Source organism: Mycteria americana, chromosome 2 (genome assembly GCF_035582795.1).
Source record: "Mycteria americana isolate JAX WOST 10 ecotype Jacksonville Zoo and Gardens chromosome 2, USCA_MyAme_1.0, whole genome shotgun sequence".
NCBI lineage: Eukaryota > Metazoa > Chordata > Aves > Ciconiiformes > Ciconiidae > Mycteria > Mycteria americana.
This window is the reverse complement of record NC_134366.1, coordinates 72,898,106-72,917,020: the sequence shown is the minus strand read 5'-3', so window position 1 is coordinate 72,917,020 and position 18,915 is coordinate 72,898,106.

Below are 18,915 nucleotides of genomic sequence, written 5' to 3'. Positions count from 1 at the left end.
ATTAATTTCATTCACTTCCAGAGTTGACCAGGTCATTCATTTAATCAAACTTCAGAAAGTATAAAAAAATCTTAGCGTTGCTTTCAGTTCAAATGGTTTCATGGTATGTCCTATTTTAGCATATGGTACCAGGCAGATCGCCAGCTCTATATGGAAGGAGAAATTCAACAATACGTTGCAATAAAGCACTCTCCTGGTTGCCCAGTCAAAACTTACTTTCACCTAAAGTATTCTTTCTTGCCCTTCCTTATTTCTAGGATCTTGACATAAAGTCATCAGCATTCATGCTGTAAGATTAGATTTAATGTGTTTCTAAAGCCTCCCATTAACCTTTCAGAAAGCCTGACATTTCCTGATTCACCAGACAACTAAGTCTTTTTCTATCGGGGTAGACAGTCTCTTCTCAAATCGCTTGCATGTGTCAATAATGACTCCTTTCTTCCCCCGCAAGCCAGAGGAGAGCGGGGCCCCTGCTTCCTTGACTGAGGGGGGTTACTTTCGCAATGGCTTGTGCACAAGTGAAAGGCAGAGATGGAGAAATGATGTTAAGCAGCCTCACAGCCAAAAGCTTCTGCAGATAGCCTCAAACCCAGACATAGGTGGATTGAGCAGTAGATAATTCTTTATTAAGGCACTGACAGAAATTCAGTCTTTCAGGATGCGTATGAGCCTAAGAAAAAGCTGCTATTATTCTTGAGTTTCCATTCCTGCTGAGCCAGCACCTGTTTGCACTTTTCCCTCATTCTGGACAAGCAAAGATTCTCACTTAGTATGTAATAAAATGTTGCTTTATTTCCCCTGTAAGCCAAACACATTGACATCATTGGGTGTGTGCCTGGTTTATGGCCTAAGGATTTGGCCTGTTATATGTACACAATTATCTAGATTGCTTTTTCCTGCCCCCCACCCCCCCGACTCAGGTCAAACCAGCAAGTCCCTCAGGTCTGTTTTTTAAGTTCATATTTGTGAGTGTCGTGTGCTCACAGATATATTGGATTTCTGCGAGGTATCAGGGTGCAAGCCATCCTGTTCTCTTTAGACATTCATTTCTTTTGTAAAATCAGAAATCGCCCAGTTTTGAATATTTGGCCAACTTACTTTTGTAGCAACTACAAAAATAAAATATTTTCTATAACCTAGATACCATGAAAGGTCTTGACTGAGTTCGCGTATGTCAATATAGAGTAATTTATCACTTGACAATGACGTCCCCATTGTATTATACTTTTGAGGAAGGAGAAAGGAAAGTTTGGTCCTTTGTCCTTTATTTTGTGTTTCCTTCCCACAATCCAAGATGGCTCTCAGAAACATAAATGCTTATGATTTTTCCCACAGACATGAAGGACAAGATATACCATCAGGAATTTAATGCCACAAAAGCTGATGCAAAATAATATCTTTTATACTTGCTTGGAGGCCACACACAGCTTTTTTATGCAACTCATATGTTTGTTATTGCAAAGAAGAATTGCCTTCTTCTTTCCCCAATGTCAACTCTAACTAAAAGAGTTGACAGAAAGTACTGTCTGCTCTGTCTTATATATACCTATATATCCATATACATCTATAGATCTATATAAACATCTGTTGATCTATACCTATATCTATCGATATTGATATCTATATTGATATCAGTGTATAGATATAGGTATAAAGATATATGTACATATCAATATAAATATGTATATGTATTGACATATTAATAGCTCAAAATAGGTATCAGTATCAATCAGTATCCACAGGTATTGATATCTATCAATACAGACAGACACTGATAGGCATTGATTCTTTTTGATCTGCATATCGATATCAATAGGCATCAATACCTATTGACTTGATACCTAGTACTACCTACAGATGTGAATATCTATTGATAAATATAAATGACTATTAACAGAAGTTGGGATCAATACCTACTGATAATATTAAGCATCAATAGGCCTAGTAGACCTATTGATAGGTATCTATATTGATTGATGCCCTACAATTGATAGGCACTGATAGCTATCAAAACCTATTTCGAAACCTGTTTTAGACATCGAAGTCTTTTGGTATCAATACTGATCAATGTCAACATGTATGGTTATCTATTGATATTGATAGGCATCAATGGGGATTGTTATCTATCAATATTGACAGGGATTGATATCAAGCAATATTGACAGGCATCAATACCTATCAATATTGATACAAACTGGCAGCTATTTATATTGATACCTAAAAATAGGCATTGATACCTATTGATAACAAAAACTATTGTCATTAGCAGGCAAAGATAACTGTTGATATTAATAGGAATTTACAGTTATATATAACAATACTTTTCAGTTTTGATAGGTATTAAGAGGCATTGGTGCCTATTAGTGTCTATAGCTTTCAATACTGATAGGCATCAAAACCTCTCAATATTAACAGACATCAATACTTTTCAATACCTATATCAATAGGCACTGATATCTATCATTATTGATACCTATGGATATTAATACCTATCACTAGTCACTGATAATAATTAATATTGATACTTCTCAATAAGCATTGGTACCTTTTTCTGTCAATAGGCATTGATACCTACCAATATAGATACCTTTTAATATCAATATGCATTGCTAGGCCTCAATACCTATCGGATACCTGTTGATAGGTATCGATATCAAGAGATATTGATACAAATTTATACCTCTCGATATCCATATCTAGGCATCAATACCTATTAATTTTGACACCTGTTGATATTGATAGGCATCTATGCCTATTGTTTTGGGTATTGATTTGGATCTCGACAGGCATTAATAAGTATTGAGATCAATACCTTTTGATATCGATACTAATCAAGAAGATTCAAAACAGAGAGCTATTGAAGTTTGTCAATATCTACCAACAATTATATCTATTGATATTGGCAGGCATTGATACCTATTGATAGCAATAGCATCTTTACCTAACAATTTCAATACCTCTTGAATATCCAATTTCAATACCTCAGTATATCACACATATCAATATTGACACCTATCAGTTGTTACGATACTTATTGATATTGATGGATATTGATAGGTTGCTATCAATACTTATTGATATCAATACTACTACTACTTTGATAGTCATCAGAGCTTACTGACATGGAAAGTATACATATTAATGTATACCAATATTGATATTTTGAATATCAATAAACATCGATGTCTATCTATTTGAATACTTTCCACTATACAGTTATCAATAGGCATCACTAGGCTCCTCTACCTCTCTACATACTGGTTTTTATTAAAAAAAAAATTTTTTATGTAGATAGACATCAATAACTATCAATAACTTTTGATGTGGATAGCCATCAATACCTTTCAATTTTGATATCTATCAAGAGTTATCAATATCCTTAGGTAGTGATACCTATCAGGATATTAATACTTAACAATAAGCATTAACCTCTCAATTTTGATACCAATTTTAATATCAATAGGCATCAATAACTATTGATATTAAGAGGCATCCATACCTTTCCATATCAATAGGATAGGAGGCTACAGATAGACATTGATTTAGATACCTGTTATAGATATCAATACATATAGATATTGATAGGCATTGAAATGTATCAAGACCTATAGGCCTTAATAGGAATTGATACCTGATAATATTAATAGACATCAATAAGTATCAATACTTGCAGACGTTGATATATATGATAACTACAGGCATTGATACCCATTGATAAGTACAGATATTGTAAACTATGGATAGGAATCATTACCCATCTATTTTGATATCTATCAATAGGTAGCAATATCAATAGGTATGGATACCTATCAGTACCTATCAATATCAATACTTGTTGATAGGCATCTACACCTATCGTTATTGATATCTATTTTCATCAATGCCCACCTGTATTGATAAGCATCAACAAGTGTCTAATACCTATCAGTTTTGATATTGATTTTGATATCAATAAGCAACAATGCCTACCGATATTGATACCTTCTGATATTGATAGCCATCGACAGACAATCAATGCCTATCAATTTTGACACCTATCAATTGGTAATGATATGGATAGGTATCAATAGGTATTGGCACCTATCCATATCAATAGGCTTTGTTAGGCATTCATACTTACTGGTTTCAATGCTGATTTCAATACCTATAGGCATCAGTACCTATCAATATTGATACCTATTGATTTTGATACCTATTGATAACAAAATGCATACATATCTGTTAACACCAGTGGAGTTGCTCTTCATAGCACTGTAAAAGCACCCTGACTGCAGAGTTACAGCAGGCATACTGCTGGTGGTTTCTACGGCCTCAGGCTTATGCTAATAGTAGGCATCATGTATGTTGTACAACACCACTTCTCAGAAACTACAGAGGAACTAACTCCCAGTGTTGAGAAATTGACTGGAGGATTTCTACCTAGGGACCACAAAGAGAAGTGGAGATGAGACCATACCTAATTTTTGAAACACTGCTACCTAACATGGGAAACCTCATGAAATGTATCAAGGGAGAATGTATCAAGAGGTCCCTGACAAGCCAATCTAGTAGCATTGCAATGAGTACATTTCTATTCATTTGACCATCTTGAGCCATTAATCTGAACCACAAGGCCATTGTAATGCTAAAGGTTTACACTACATTCAAGAACATATGGGTTATGGCATGTTCTATGCTCCCCACCCTCACACCCCTTCACTATTTCAGATAAAGAATGCTGAAATGACACTGAAGGAAGACATTTACAACAAGATGCTGAGGTGTTATCTCCTATTCAAAGAGAATCACACAAAAGATCTGTGTAAAATTTGCTACTTGTTCTAAATACACAGGAAGAACTCTCTACAGTAATAAACAGTGGAATGAACTACTAATCTCTCAGGGCTGAATAAGCAGATTGGGAAATCTTCTTAAATTTCTAAAATTCAAAATGTGCCTTTATTTATCCCATACTAAATCCTACATTCAATCAATTTGTGTGACATAGAGAAACTTCACAGGTTAAGTATTCCTTCTGAGTATTTCTGTCTGAAATGAAGGCCTGATTTGCACTAGGATCAAACTATACTTCTTGGCAATGCTATGATGATAAGTTGTGATACAACAAGGAGGCCAGGGAACAGTCTCACTTGTCAACAAGGACAACTTTTGTGGAGTATGTTGATAATGCAATAGTGTGTTGGAATAACATGGTCTGATGGTCTGGCTCATATGGTGAAGAATAAATTATTGATGGACTACTTTTCTAAGACATCTTAATGTAAAGACTTGCGTGGCAAATGCCTCCATGGAGATAATTCATGCATGAGTAGCATATATTTTCATTATTGATTCACTAAAAGGATAATATTGCTACTGCAAATGCAGGAAAGTTGTCTCTATGGGTGAGATTCCATTTTAATCTTACTCCAAAGAATGTAACAAAAATGTACCTGGGATTATTTTTAGCCCACTCATACAGTCCATCAGATGTACTCTAGTCTAGCTGGTGGTTTAACTTTTCCAAAATCATAGGCTAATATGTTGTGAGCTGCACTAAATATCTCAAGAAGAGAATAATAAACAGAAAAGAGCCTACTCCAAAGAGCTTAGGCCTTAACAAGCTGATGAATCAGGAAAGATGCTAAGCCTTCCTGGGTCGATGAGCATTTTGATAAAAACAAATGATAAGTACATAAGACAAACACCAGGAGATGCATTGCATGTTGGTGCTGAGCCTGTACCAAGAGCAGAAAGTTAAATGCTTGTTGCTAATTCGGATGCTGTCCCAACCTGATTGCAAGGGCCCAGCCGCACAGTACCCCCGCGGGGGAGTGGGACAGACCCAGAGACCATAGCCAGGTTCAGCCAAGAGTCCAGACCACCGGTCACCTCCCTGGGGATGGGGATGGGCTGGGATGTTGGCCCACAGATGGGCCTGGATCGCTGGGACCCAGGGCCAGGCAGGGCAGGCCTGTGGGGAATTGAAGACCGGCATTGCTGCGGCATCACTTGGGCAGGGACTGATGGCCCCAGAGGGCTGAAATGGGATCCTGGGCCATAGGCAGGGTGGGGGGACCCCCAGGGCACTGGGTAGGGATGGTCAGCACTGGTGGTGCCCTTGGGGCCATGACAGCAAAGCAGCACTGCAAAAGTTGTCTAGATGTGCATATACCTGGTATGTATCATGTCAAGGTTCCCCTACCAGCCTATAGCAGGGTGTAATATATTGCTTTGGAGAATGCTTCCACACTTTTCTACCCATTCCTACAGAATTTGAACAACATTAAAATAGTGTCGAAAGAAGACCTCCCCAGCATGTTGGATGCACCATAAGATAAGATGAGGGTGGGATTTCTGAAAACTTCTCTAAGAAAAGATTGCACTCCAGCAGGAGCAGAGCGAGGTCAGCACTGAGAGTATACAAAAACTGGCATGTCACATGTCACTGCTGGAAAGGAATCTGAGCTACACAGTTCATTTCATTTCAGAATATGAACTTTCCCAGCCCTTGAGAGCTTTGATATCTGAAGTTCTAATGCCAGACCCACTATGGTTAAAACAGAGTATGATAATCCAAGCTGGAGTAAGACATATACAGTGCATTCAGCTTGCAAAGTGACACAGACATAAAGGAAATAAATGCCATCATATTTAAACTATATTTAGGCTCCTAATTGCCAAGTATAAATCTAAATATATGATTTTGAAATCTAAGCTATATAATCACATTTGAAAACTCTGTGTTCAGTATGAAGTAATTAGTAACTGTTCATTACCAAATAAAACAAATTATTATTTTTAAAAAGTGCTTAGCTATCTAATGTAATCTATCTAGATTTCTATTCTGTTCTCAGCCCAATAATAATATATTAAAATACATTGAAAGGTCTAAGTAAACTTTTAAGGAACTTATTTTTCCACGTACCTAGGCCAATAGTTTTCTACCTTTGGAGAGGCCACTTCTAAGGGTTCAGAAAAAGTAGCCAAGAAAAGGAGACCTATTTCCAGAAGTTTTATATTTGCTATACAGAAGATGTACAGCTCACAGCTAAGAAGTTCAAAACCAGTAATACAGGTGCTAGGAGAGTTCTTGCCATTAAAGTATTGCACTGCTCTCCAAGCATTTCCCTACAGAAACAACTATATTTTTCGCCTATGAAAATGTCAGGAGAAATAGGCTGCTTAGTTTACGGGGACATTCTTGTTGCTGTTTAAGTGATGAGTTACGCTGTCCATGCTAACAAACACTAGCATTATTCATCATCTCTCTTTGGTTACCTCTAGTAGACCCAGTCGTTTCTGTGTTTAGATGTGTGGCGCAACCATAGCCTGCGTTGTTATCAGTGAATCTGGGGTTTGCACCAGCACCCCATGATTTGGGTGCTGCAGGAGGTAATCCAGGCAGAGGGTGCATGGGTTGCCCGAGCCAGATCCCCTGTGGGGCAGGACTCCAGGCAGTCACAGCGCCCTAGCTTCTGGGTCTAGACGAAGCCTTCTTCTTCAAAGGTGACAGGCAATGAGACATCGTTTCTCCCTCTTTCTCATGGCAAGAGCAAATATGTTCTCCCGCAGCCAGGGCCACATGGGATGTGACCTACCTAGGGCTGTGATGCCTTAATAGCAACATCTCATAAGCAACTGTGCCAATATCACTAAGAGCGCAGAGATGGACTTGACTAGCTAATCCATACTTTCTTTACATGGAAATGAACATAGGCTAGTCAATAAATTGACTTTTTCTAGGTAAGTAAGTGATTTAAGACCACAGTGTGAAGCATGGCAGATGAACTCCTGAGGGAGTTTAAGCTACTACAAAAAAAATATGTTTCTCCAGTCTAGGATTTTCATGGGATTTTTGGTAATTTTGGTATTAGAGAAGTGAAAGAAAAATGAGAACTAATGGTTTTTATTAGGTTGTGTAGCTGGGAAGTGCTTTATCCTTTGCAAAGAAAATACAAGTGACTGAAGGTGAGAAGATGCTATAGGGCAAAAAGATGTTATTGGAGGAAGAAGACAGCAGGCTACTCTGTCAAGGGGGATCTCAGCAGACCCTCTAGTCATTCTGCTACGCTGAGGCAGGCTCAGGGGGACACCTGCCCTTTCAATTCTATTTCTGCATACAAATCTCCTTCAGTTATATTTTATATATATAAGCACATACGCAGATTTCATACATTCTCATTTTTTTAAAAAAAGGAAAATACTTTCTTGCCAACAACCAATACACTATGGAATAGCAAATTAAACTATAAAACCTCTTAGGTCTAGATTAATTCTATCTAATTTTAGGTGCATAAATGAGACACACAGCCTAGGCACAACGTCACCGTACATATCCTCTGTTGTCAAGACTCTCGAGAGACAGGATACCTCCAGAGGGCACTTAAGTATTAAGTGGCTTGAGATCACCCTCAGAAAGTGCCTATCTGTGTCAACTGACAGTAGAAGGCAAGTAGACCAACCATACTTTGAACTTAGGTACCTTAATTAGATGCCTGGAGTTAGGTGAGTTGAGTCCAGTTTTATTTAAGCAGGAAGATGAATAGGGGACTTGTGAATGCAAAGTAAAAGGAAAACAAATCAGTAATACAGTCAGTTTTGCTTTCTAGACTCTAAAGGTCAGTTCAAAGCCACAGAGAGGAATAAATAAAATTAATATTTTAAAAGGCTGAAACAAATCATTGATAACATTCCTTCAAGCTAAAACATTTAAAATAAGGGTCAGAGAAAATCAGTTCTTGTTTCCTTGCTTCCCTGCTTTGTGTGACATCCTCAAAAGGATACTTGGATGTTCAAAAATAATATTTTTTTATATTGGCTGGATGATTAAAGATACTACTAGTGGAATCAGAATTTTCCTCTCTCTCTAAAGTAATACAAATGTTTGTTTTACAAGAATCACCTTTGGCATGATGGAAAGCTCACTGAAAGTGATGGTAATTGTTTGCGTTAAACCCCAATATTCTATGTATTTCCATAGCTTTTTATTTAATTATGTTCCTTTTTAAGCTCTGTTATTAAAGAAAATAAGTACTACCTTTCAAACACAGCTGGAGTAGTGGCAAGGGACAGGGGTTCTCTCTAGCATTCATTTTTAATAAGTCTTTTCGCTCTTAAGCTTTGACCTTACATTTATAAGATAAAAGTACATTTGAGACAGGGAGTGTCCCTGAGTAGCTTACTTAATTATTCTTCTTTCCTTTGTGCTAATAATTTAGAAGGCATGCAGAGGAGTTACATGAGCACACTGTGCAGTACTCAGAGCATGCATACCTTCATTATATTTGTCCATTTCCCTTAATTTACCAACCTATTTTAAGTGCAATTTCCAAACTGTACTGATGTAATTCATTTCGTGGTATAGAGGTGCAAAGATTACACATTATCCTCTGAGGCTAGCAGCGACAGAAATTATTCAGGGTCACATTTGCAAAGCAAAAGTTAAACCTAGCAGAGCTTCTCTCTCGATCCCTCCTATTTGGGATGCTTTTTGGAGGCACCCAGCACTCCCGGCGGTGGCTGCACAGCGCTGGAGCAGCAGCATTCTGACCTAACCTGCTGCCAAAGCAGGAGCCCTGTGCCTGCAAGCGCGGTCCAGACCCCAAGCACCGGCTCTTCCTCCTGAGGACGTCTGGCCTGGCACTGAGCAAGCCAGGGAGGAGGTGGTGGTGCCACCCGCGGAGCCCCAAAGCGGCCAGCAGTTCGGGGATGCGGGAAGAGGGCGCCTCGTCAGAGGCCACATGTAACGGTACACTCATGTGCTGCCTGGGATCTTAAAAGCCAGTTCTACTGAACGGAGCCAAACCACTTCCACCACAGCCTTAGGTGTAGGTTAGATTGGTACAAAGAGAGGGGTGGCAGTGAAAAAAAGCTGTTCTGGCTACTGTTGTGGCAAGCAAATAAATTTGCCCTATGATATTTGCATTTACGACGAGAAACTGGTGGGCGGAGGGGAAAAAACCAAAACCAGCTTTTAATTATTAGTCCGTTGAACAGGCACATGCATAGGAACTCATGCTGGAATCATTTGGAATAACGCCGGCAGTAATAGCTCTGCCTTTAAAAGATCCCCTAATACTTGTTCCAACAGCTCAGTCTATTTTCCTATTAAACTCCTTTAGCTACAGCCCAATACAGTGCCATTACACTCAGGCTCCTAAATCCATGGAAGTATTTTAGAGTCTTACAGCTCAAAATGCTGCAGACATCATCTGTGGGGCACTCAGGAAAAGCAGCTTTAACACTGAAATTTGTTTCTAAGAGTGCACAAAGGCTTTCCTTGTATCTAGACAGGCAGATACATTATCATTGTGGAAGGTCACTTTCAGAACAGCAAGAAAGTTTCACTAGGATAAACAAGTACATAGCAACACATTACTACTTTCTCTAAATTAACTAATTCAATCCAATGGAAAGAGAAACCAAATTGGTTCAAATTAAAGTTGGTCTGAAAATTCTTCTCGTTTCTGTACAAAACTCAGATTTTCCTGACTGCTGTTCAGGACAGATGTCACACTGAGATACCTAATGAAGCTCAAATGCAAATTATTGAAATAATATAGAGCAATCAGGTGGGAATTGGAAATTCAGATTCATTCTGTGTTTGCTAAGAAGTCATTATTTAAGAAAAAAAAAAATCAATCATTTCCACGGAGTTACTTGGAGACATTAAGCACCACACGACAGAGATTATTCACATTTCACTAGCACCTAGGAATGCCAGCCTCTCTAGTAAGAAATAGCCTCCCTACGGGTGCATCTAAACAAAGGGGAACTTGAGGCACGTTGAGATGAGGTGCCCTAACAGAGGACGAAAAAACAGAAAGCGGGGAAACAAAAGCTGATCAACCCAAACCTTCCAAAATTCCAGTCTAGTGCCACGAATCACAAGATGAACTCTCCTCCATGCTATGGCTATACCCTCAGGCTGAATCGTACTGATCGTACAATCTCTTCTCTTGATGAAGAGCAGCAATTTCAACTTTTCTTTTGTTGGTTTTCTGTCCATTGTACTCTAACGGGTGTGTGCATGCATTTGTTAGCCTCTCTGCTCGGAGGCTGCTTCCCCTTTCAGCTGTTCACCTCCCTGTTGGTTTTTTAAATCATATATTTAAACGTTTACATTGTGGTGGTTGTCTGGAGGCCTTGGTCCTGAGCACTGGGAAAGCCAGACTGGGAAGACTGCCCAAGGGAAGCTAACACAGTCTCTTCTTCCAATAAGCTGAGTAACATCTAGTTTCATTGCTTTCAGTGAAGGGGACCTTGTATATTCCCAAGCTGCTCCACCCCTGGCAGGATCAAGCTCATATACAATATGCTGTCCCTGCTGCACGAGGTCAAGGCTGGTAATCTATTATTTTGTTGAAACTTGAGCCCAAGAGATGCGAGAAGCTGACAGGGGAGAGACTTGTAATTTTTATCCCACTCTCAACTCACTGCAGAAAAAACAGGCCAACAGTACAGGGGAGTTTGAGACTTGAAAATGAAACGTGGTCACTGGGATTTGTTTTTCTGTGGTGGTTTTAAGAGACCAAAAGAGTCTGCAATAGGTGTAGGCCAAATACTGAGGCTGTGTCTGCTCAAGTTTTGACTGCAGTGAGAAAGGGGTTGGATAAAAACCACAGGAGGACTTCAGGATCTAGCCCCATGTGGGGTGTTTAGGGGAGACTGGTTGTCAGCAATTGGGTCAAGCCAACAACTTCTGTCTACTTAAAATAAAGTCATTATTCTCAAACCCACAGCAGTGCCTGCTCCTGATGACTGCTGCAGTCACTGATTGAAACCAGAATTAAGCAAAGCCTTTCTTGGTCCCTGCTTCTAATTTAGCTTCCCAGCCTTGTTATTTCTGGCTGTAAACATTTTTATTTTTTGCTCTGAGAGACAGTTCAAAGTTTTCAGCTGATTGTGCCCAAGTAAGTTTTCTAGCCAGGAGCCTGCACTGCCTCTTGAACTTGCAAATAATTGGTCCAGCCAGGGATTTCTTCATTATTGAGGAACACTGGAGGAAATGCTCTGTAGGCATTTCAGGGGTAATCATAGGCTAACCTGTCCCAGGATATTTAATCTGTTAGATTGTATTTAATATTTATATCATGATAGTATCCAGAGGCCCCAGCAAGACCCCCAGTGAGACAGAAATTGTAGAAATGCAGATGTTTACATGGTCTCTTTCCCAAAAGCTAACAATCTAAAAGCGGCCTATAAAATGCATATTTAGAGAAAAACAATAAACCTGGTAAAGCTGTCACTGTAGTGAATAATCTTATTTGCTTGTATTAAACTTACTTTATTCATTTGTCTAACCAGCAGTATCCAGTTTGTGTCCAATCAGCTAGCAGAGAAATGGATATTTCTGTGCAAAACTCACAGGAAATCTTGCAAGATCACTTTTTTGCTATATTTTTGGATAGCTGCAGTTATTCCCTGTTAAAATGATTAGTAATTTAAATGAATGAGATCACCTACTGAATAAAAGCACAGCCAAGCCACACTCATAACATGATCTCATGCAGGCTTGTCTTCAAGAATGCCCCCCTGAGAGTTTTCTACAATTGTTCATCCAATTGTTGTATGTAACCTCTGTTCAGAAAGGAAACGTGGCTGACAAAATCAACTGAAAAAGAGCCCACTGGTGCCAAAAATAATATTAAAAAGTGTTTGTGCCTGGGTACAATATATATTCTTTTCTCATCACCAAAGAAGAATCCACTCATTTTAAACAAATATGTATAATGCTAATTTTCACATACAAGGGCCATTCATTTATTTCAGAGGGGGCTCATGAGACTGGGCCTTAAATAAGCTATGCATGAGTGTCTCCATGCCCTAGAGCCAAATATAGAGGAACATTCTCTCTCCTTATGGCACCCATATAGTGCAGCACTGTGCACAGCTCCACCACCAATAGTGGTTTTGTCTCATCTACAAGGCAAGAGATCACTATTTTACAGAAAGGAATGGAGGCACTGGGCGAAGAAAATATCCACCAGTTGAAGAGTATTTTGGTGCTAAAGAAGGCAGATGATTCCTTGTCAGATTTTCAGTATTCGTCATACACTTGTGAAAAGCCCCACATCTGCATAGATGTTCAAAAATCCAGCAGGCTGTAAGGGACTTGTTGAGATTCACAGAGGAAGTGTGCAGCAGAGAGGGGACTTGAACCAGGTCACCAGATCCCCAGACTAGCCTCATAATCACGAGCTCATCCTTCTTCCCATTTCAGTGCCGAGGAGGTCACCAGGAACTCAGACATTACACAACATTGGCTTTCTCTCTCTTTGAAGAAGAACTTTGATCCTTGCAGTTGGACATTTTCTACCCCAGACAGCTCATTGCATTAGGCTGTCCCCTTGCCAGCTCTGTGCAGAGGCGAAAGAGAAAGTTCTCTGCACAAGACAGAGTGAAACATGAAGACGTGGTTAGAATGGGAAAGCATAAGCGGTCAGAAAAAAGAAAATAAAATATGGGGAAAAGGGGAAGAGAAGAAAACAGGGGACGGATGGGAGCCAAAAAGAAAGAAACAGCCACTAGTTTCATGGCATGGGTTTCAAAAGCCTTTCTGTGAGGACAAAATATATGGTATTACATTTAGCAGTTAGCACTCAGAAATGACATTAGAGTTGGTGAACACCTTTGACTGTGACAGCAGGTAGACTTGATGCTGCAGCTAGCATGCAAAATACCTCATTTACAAATACATTTTTAGCAAGTCCATTTAATGATCTTTTATTGTATGAGTCACAGATCACATTGACAAAGTAGTATGAACAGTCAGTGGTAGTGTGAGCTACCAGCTTGTTTGCACAAAATACCATCCAATGATACTGCACCTCTAAAATGAGTTTTTCATTCTGGTGAATGGTTTTCTAGACAAAGATAGTCTCCCCACACTCTCTCAAATGCAGATTTTCAGGATATCACACTCTCTCCCATACTGCCTCTTGGTTTTCTGAAAGTGTCGCTGGCTTTTTGAGGATCTCTTTTGTCTTTCTTTTGGTTACCGGCAGATAATGTCAACCAAGTGTCCCCACACTTTTTTAATGTTTCTGCTATGTAGAGGTTACCTGATATGCACCCAGAGCATCTGACTCCCCAAAACTGAAGAACCACGTAAAGGTGCACGTACAAAACAGTGACACAGGAGGACCACCACACTGCAAGTCTCCACAGTCGTGTTTGTTTGCCAGGAACAGTCCCGGCACAGGTGGCAGAAGGGTAAATGTGCACGCTTGGTTGTGCTTACCCAAGCAAGGAGATGTCCTAACAGAGGCAATGAATGGGTCTGGGTGATTTTTATTCTCTACCGGATGGTATGAAAGGAACTTCTCATATGCAATTTCAGCATCTTTGACTGTGTGAGGGAGAAAAAGTCTGAATTTATATTTAACTTCATTTGAGCAGGACTGACTGCCATTTTCACTTCTCTTTTCCTCACTGGAAAGCCTGGGTCTGATTCTCAGCTGATGTAATCTGGCGCAGTTCCACCCAAAGCAATGAAGTGCACGGGCACAGGGGAAAGAAGACGGTTTGGCCAGGGACCCTTGAGAAATCTCTGCTTTTAAGTGCTACCACAGACTGACATCCATGCAAAGCAAACAGGATGTACAATTTTAAAACACTAACAAGCCACATCCTGTAAACTGCATTCTACTCAGCTGACCCAGGAGATAAGTGTCAGGACTGATCCTCAGCCGTGATAACGCTGGTTGCTTAAAGTTACAGCTGAAAACCCCTCCTGAATAGAACTTTATTCTATCCCACCTGCCCCCCACCCCACCATGGGAAGGCAAGGCATGATGAGGGGAGGGCAGAAGTGGGGCTCTGTCATCCAGCGTAGCTTAGAGCAGCTCAGATGTTCCTGGCATTTGTGTCCGGGACTGCGCCAGCCCCATGGCAGTCAGCATAAACTTACAGTGCCTCTTACCCTTCACTGAACCTGATCTTCAGACAGATGAAAATTAAGGGGTTGTCCTTCTAGGAAAAAAAAAATCACTTAATTGCAAATGGATTTGGGAAGATTGCAAAGACCTGCCAGCTCAAAGCTGTTGAAAAAGGCAGTTTGTTGGTCTTTCAAAGGCAGTTTGTTCTAGTCTTCATTCATGGCACATCTGTGATCAAGAGGCTTTTAAAGCCCATCCAGGTTGTCTGAACCAATCCTGGCTAACAAGTACACAAAAACTATTCGGGAACATTTGTTCTGTTCATGTTTACAAATCTACATTGGTGATGCCACGGTACTCTCAGGACTGGTTTTTGTTCTTAATTTTTGTTCACCTCAATATTTGCAAGTACGGAAAAGCGAAAAGCTGTTAATCAGTGTCCACAAAGGCCAAATAATTTTGGGAGTGTATACATGTGTGTGGCTGTTGTGTTGTGGACTAACACCCATATACTTTTATGCTATAAAGGTTATATGCTAATATATACTTTGCATATTCTTTATATTAGGGTGGTGGAAAGCTGGCATTAATCCAAACATGACTAAAACTGAGCAAGACGCACTCTTCGGGCTACTCCCCTAGACATAATTTTATCGCAGCACTGCAAGCACATGCTTTGTTGTTTACTTGCTTTCAGGACTGGCAATACAGGTTAAAGGCTAATGCTGTACTCCAGCTTAGGCTGAAAGCCATCCACCCAGCAACGAGGATGCTGGCAGAAATACGTGGTTGCTGACTGCCTTCCACTGTCCCCATCAATGAAGGGACTCTCCTTCTGGGAACAATGGCAAAACAACCCAGCACAGACTCTTGACATCTCCTCCCTGAGATGCGCAGGCCAAGCAGAATAGGTAGGATGCAGGAACAGGTTGAATTTTGCTGAGGAAAGGCTCCTAGTTGGCTACAGCCAACCCAAGTCCTCAGACCAGATGCCAGTCCCCAAGACTGACTCTACAGCATTACCTGTAAGTATACTTTAACTGTACAGTGACTAGGGACTTATCTGGGCCAGGTAAAGCAGGCCTAGAGCAAAGTCCTGCTGCTGGATTAGTCTTACGCCAGGCTGGGTTTCGGCAGGTTGGCTGATGGTTCGTCACGCTGCATTACTTTGTGTACTACTCTATGAATTCTTTCGTGGCAGACTGTGGGAGAATATGCCTGTTCTTCCTAAGCCCTTGTGTGCAAGTGCTCTCAGCTTGCCAGCACAGTAAATTAAACTGCTGGTGGAAAGACACAGATCCTACTCTAGAAGATGAACTCTTCCAGCTGCTAATGCAAGTCAGATTTTGGGACAGGGAGCAAAAGGGAAAAAAGAGGCAGATGCAGGGTATGAGACTTGGTGGAAGGAATTTTGGCAGTGGGTTTTGCCCTGACAAGCAGCAGGGTGCCTTGCTAAGGAGATCACGCAGGCTGCATGCAGGCCTGGAGTCGTGGAGACAGCTGATGAGAGTTTAGGCTTTGCCAGACAATAGCATTGTAGTACACACACTGAGGAAAACCCACCAGAGGTGAGTGGAAAAGTAATTTTCTGGAAAATTCCCTTATGGAGTAGTTCATTACCCTTCCCAGAGTGTGCTTGCACATGTGCAGACACGTGGACAGAGATTCCTCTTGCTGTGAACGATGCCATCAGGTACCCTCTGCTGTAACATATTCCAGAGTGTCCACCACAAAGCATCTCATGGACACCTTAGCTCCCTAGCTGCTTTAGCATTCTGCAAAACCACACCCTGCAGAGGTTTTCCCAGTAACTGCAAACAGTCCTGCCTATAAGCTTCTTGTCCAGTTATCCCACAGGAACAGACACTTAATCCTTAGGGATGTTAACTACCACGGTAGCAACAATACTCATGGAACTGCACTAGACAACAGGAGTGCCCTATGTAGGAGGAATTGAGCACAGTCCAGAGATGGGTCCCCAAATACTATCAAATAGCATTAATGTGAGGGGTTTATACATTGCTCTCCACAGCTTTTAAGTACACATCATCAAAAGCATCCTAGCCTGCTTTAGGAAAAGCATTGCCAACAGGTTGAGAGAGTAGATCCTTCCCCTCTGCTCAGCCCTGGTGAGACATATCTGGAGTCCTAGGTCTAGTTCTGGGCTGGAAGAGAGACGTGGACATACTGGAACGGGTCCAGCAAAAACCCACAAAGATAATTAAGGGATTGGAGCATCTGACATACAAGGAGAGGCTGAGGAGAGCTGGGACTGTTCAGCCTGGAGAAGAGAAGGCTCAGGAGGGGATTGTATCAAAGTGTATAAATACCTGAAGGGGGCAGGGGGCCAGTAAAGAAGACGGAGCCAGGCTCTTCTCAGCAGTGCCCATTGACAGGACAAGAGGCAATGGGCACAAACTGAAATACAAGGAAGACCATTTAAATATAAGAAAAAACTTTTTTTTTTAATTGTGCGGCTGGTCAAACACTGGAAGAGGTATCCCAGAGAGGCTGTGGAGTCTCCATCCTTGGAGATATTCAAAGCCCAGCTGGACATGGCCCTGAGCAACCCGCTCTATTTGACACTGCTATGTGCAGCAGGGTAGACTAGATGACCTCCAGAGGTGTCTTCCTTCTTCAGCCATTCTGTGATATGCTGTCCTTTGAAATAAGGACAACAGTGCTAAGTCAGCTTGTCTTTGCACAAGACTATTGGAGTACAAGTAAAAGTCCATAAGTGTACACATTTTTTTCTCCATCACCTCTTGACGTTTCAGTCAAAGAAAATTGGTTTCTTATACTTGGATGTTAGTGAGATACATAACACCTTGGCTATCTTTACCAACTGTCCTTCAACACTAAAACCTGCATGCTCTATACACATGGATGTTACCAAACCTGTACGAAGGAAAGAGACACAATTGCAGAATATTTCCAGTCGCAGGCCAGAGGCAGGATGTCCCAGACTGAATCTGTCTGAAAAGTAATTTCCTTCTGATGTAAAAGACATTCTCTTTTTAATTCTCCCTCCTGCAAATACCATTGCTTTCTTATTCACAAAATGGGTCCAAATATAAGCCAGCAGAAAGAGTGTCTAATGTGTCCCAAGGTAAGTATCAACTTCTACCCATTATGGAAAGCTTTATGCAAGTCTGTAGAAAATAAGTGGCCCTTAAGCAAATGTTTTCTAGAAACAAAATAAATGCTAGGTCTCAGAAATGTCTCAACATTTTCTATGGAGGGGAAAAAGAAAAGAAAGAAAATCCATGTTTATAATATCTCAGCTGAAAGTGCGCATAAGGCTCTGCTACAGCAAAGGCTGATCTCTCTCTCCTTGTTCCTTTCCTATGCTTTCAGATCTACCCTTAGCACGGTGCTGCAGGTTGTTTATTTCTCCAAAGAAATTGCTGCCAAATGCTTGTTGTGACTCGGCAAAGAAGATTAGTGGAAAAGAACAGACAAATGAACGCTCAGTAAAATGCCTGTTCCCCTCAAGTGGTGTCTTAGCTGGTATTTTAGTTATAGGTACCTGAACGCTTACATGACAGAATAGGGAGGATGCAGGAACATTCCTTGTACAAAGGAATCAGGGAAACCCGTCTCTTTATTCCCTCCCTGCTCCCATAAGTAGATGATCTGGCCCAAAGCATCCAACTGTGGGTCTGCCAGCCAGACTACCTCAACAGAGGGCTTGGTACTTGGCCCTGTAATGCTTCCAGGTTGGCCTAAGCTCAGCCCAGCATTTCCTGGAAAGATGCTTCTCCTTTGGCTATTTTGCTCTGCAAGCTGCGGGCATCATGCTCATGCAGTGCCCAAGGATAGCACCATGGCCTAGAAAGAAGGCAAAGCTGAAGAGCCGTGGACTAACCAGCAAGTATCTGCTCCTTGTGAACTCAGAGTGCCCTCCTTGCTTCAAAAACCATTTGTCACAAGGGGCTCTGAGAAGCCTCCAATCCTCCGGTAGGACTGCAAGTTGTAGTAATCATAGCGTCTGCACTTCCCTTTGTGCAGGCAGCAAAGAAGGAAGATACAAATGCAAATGAGGATGTCTTCT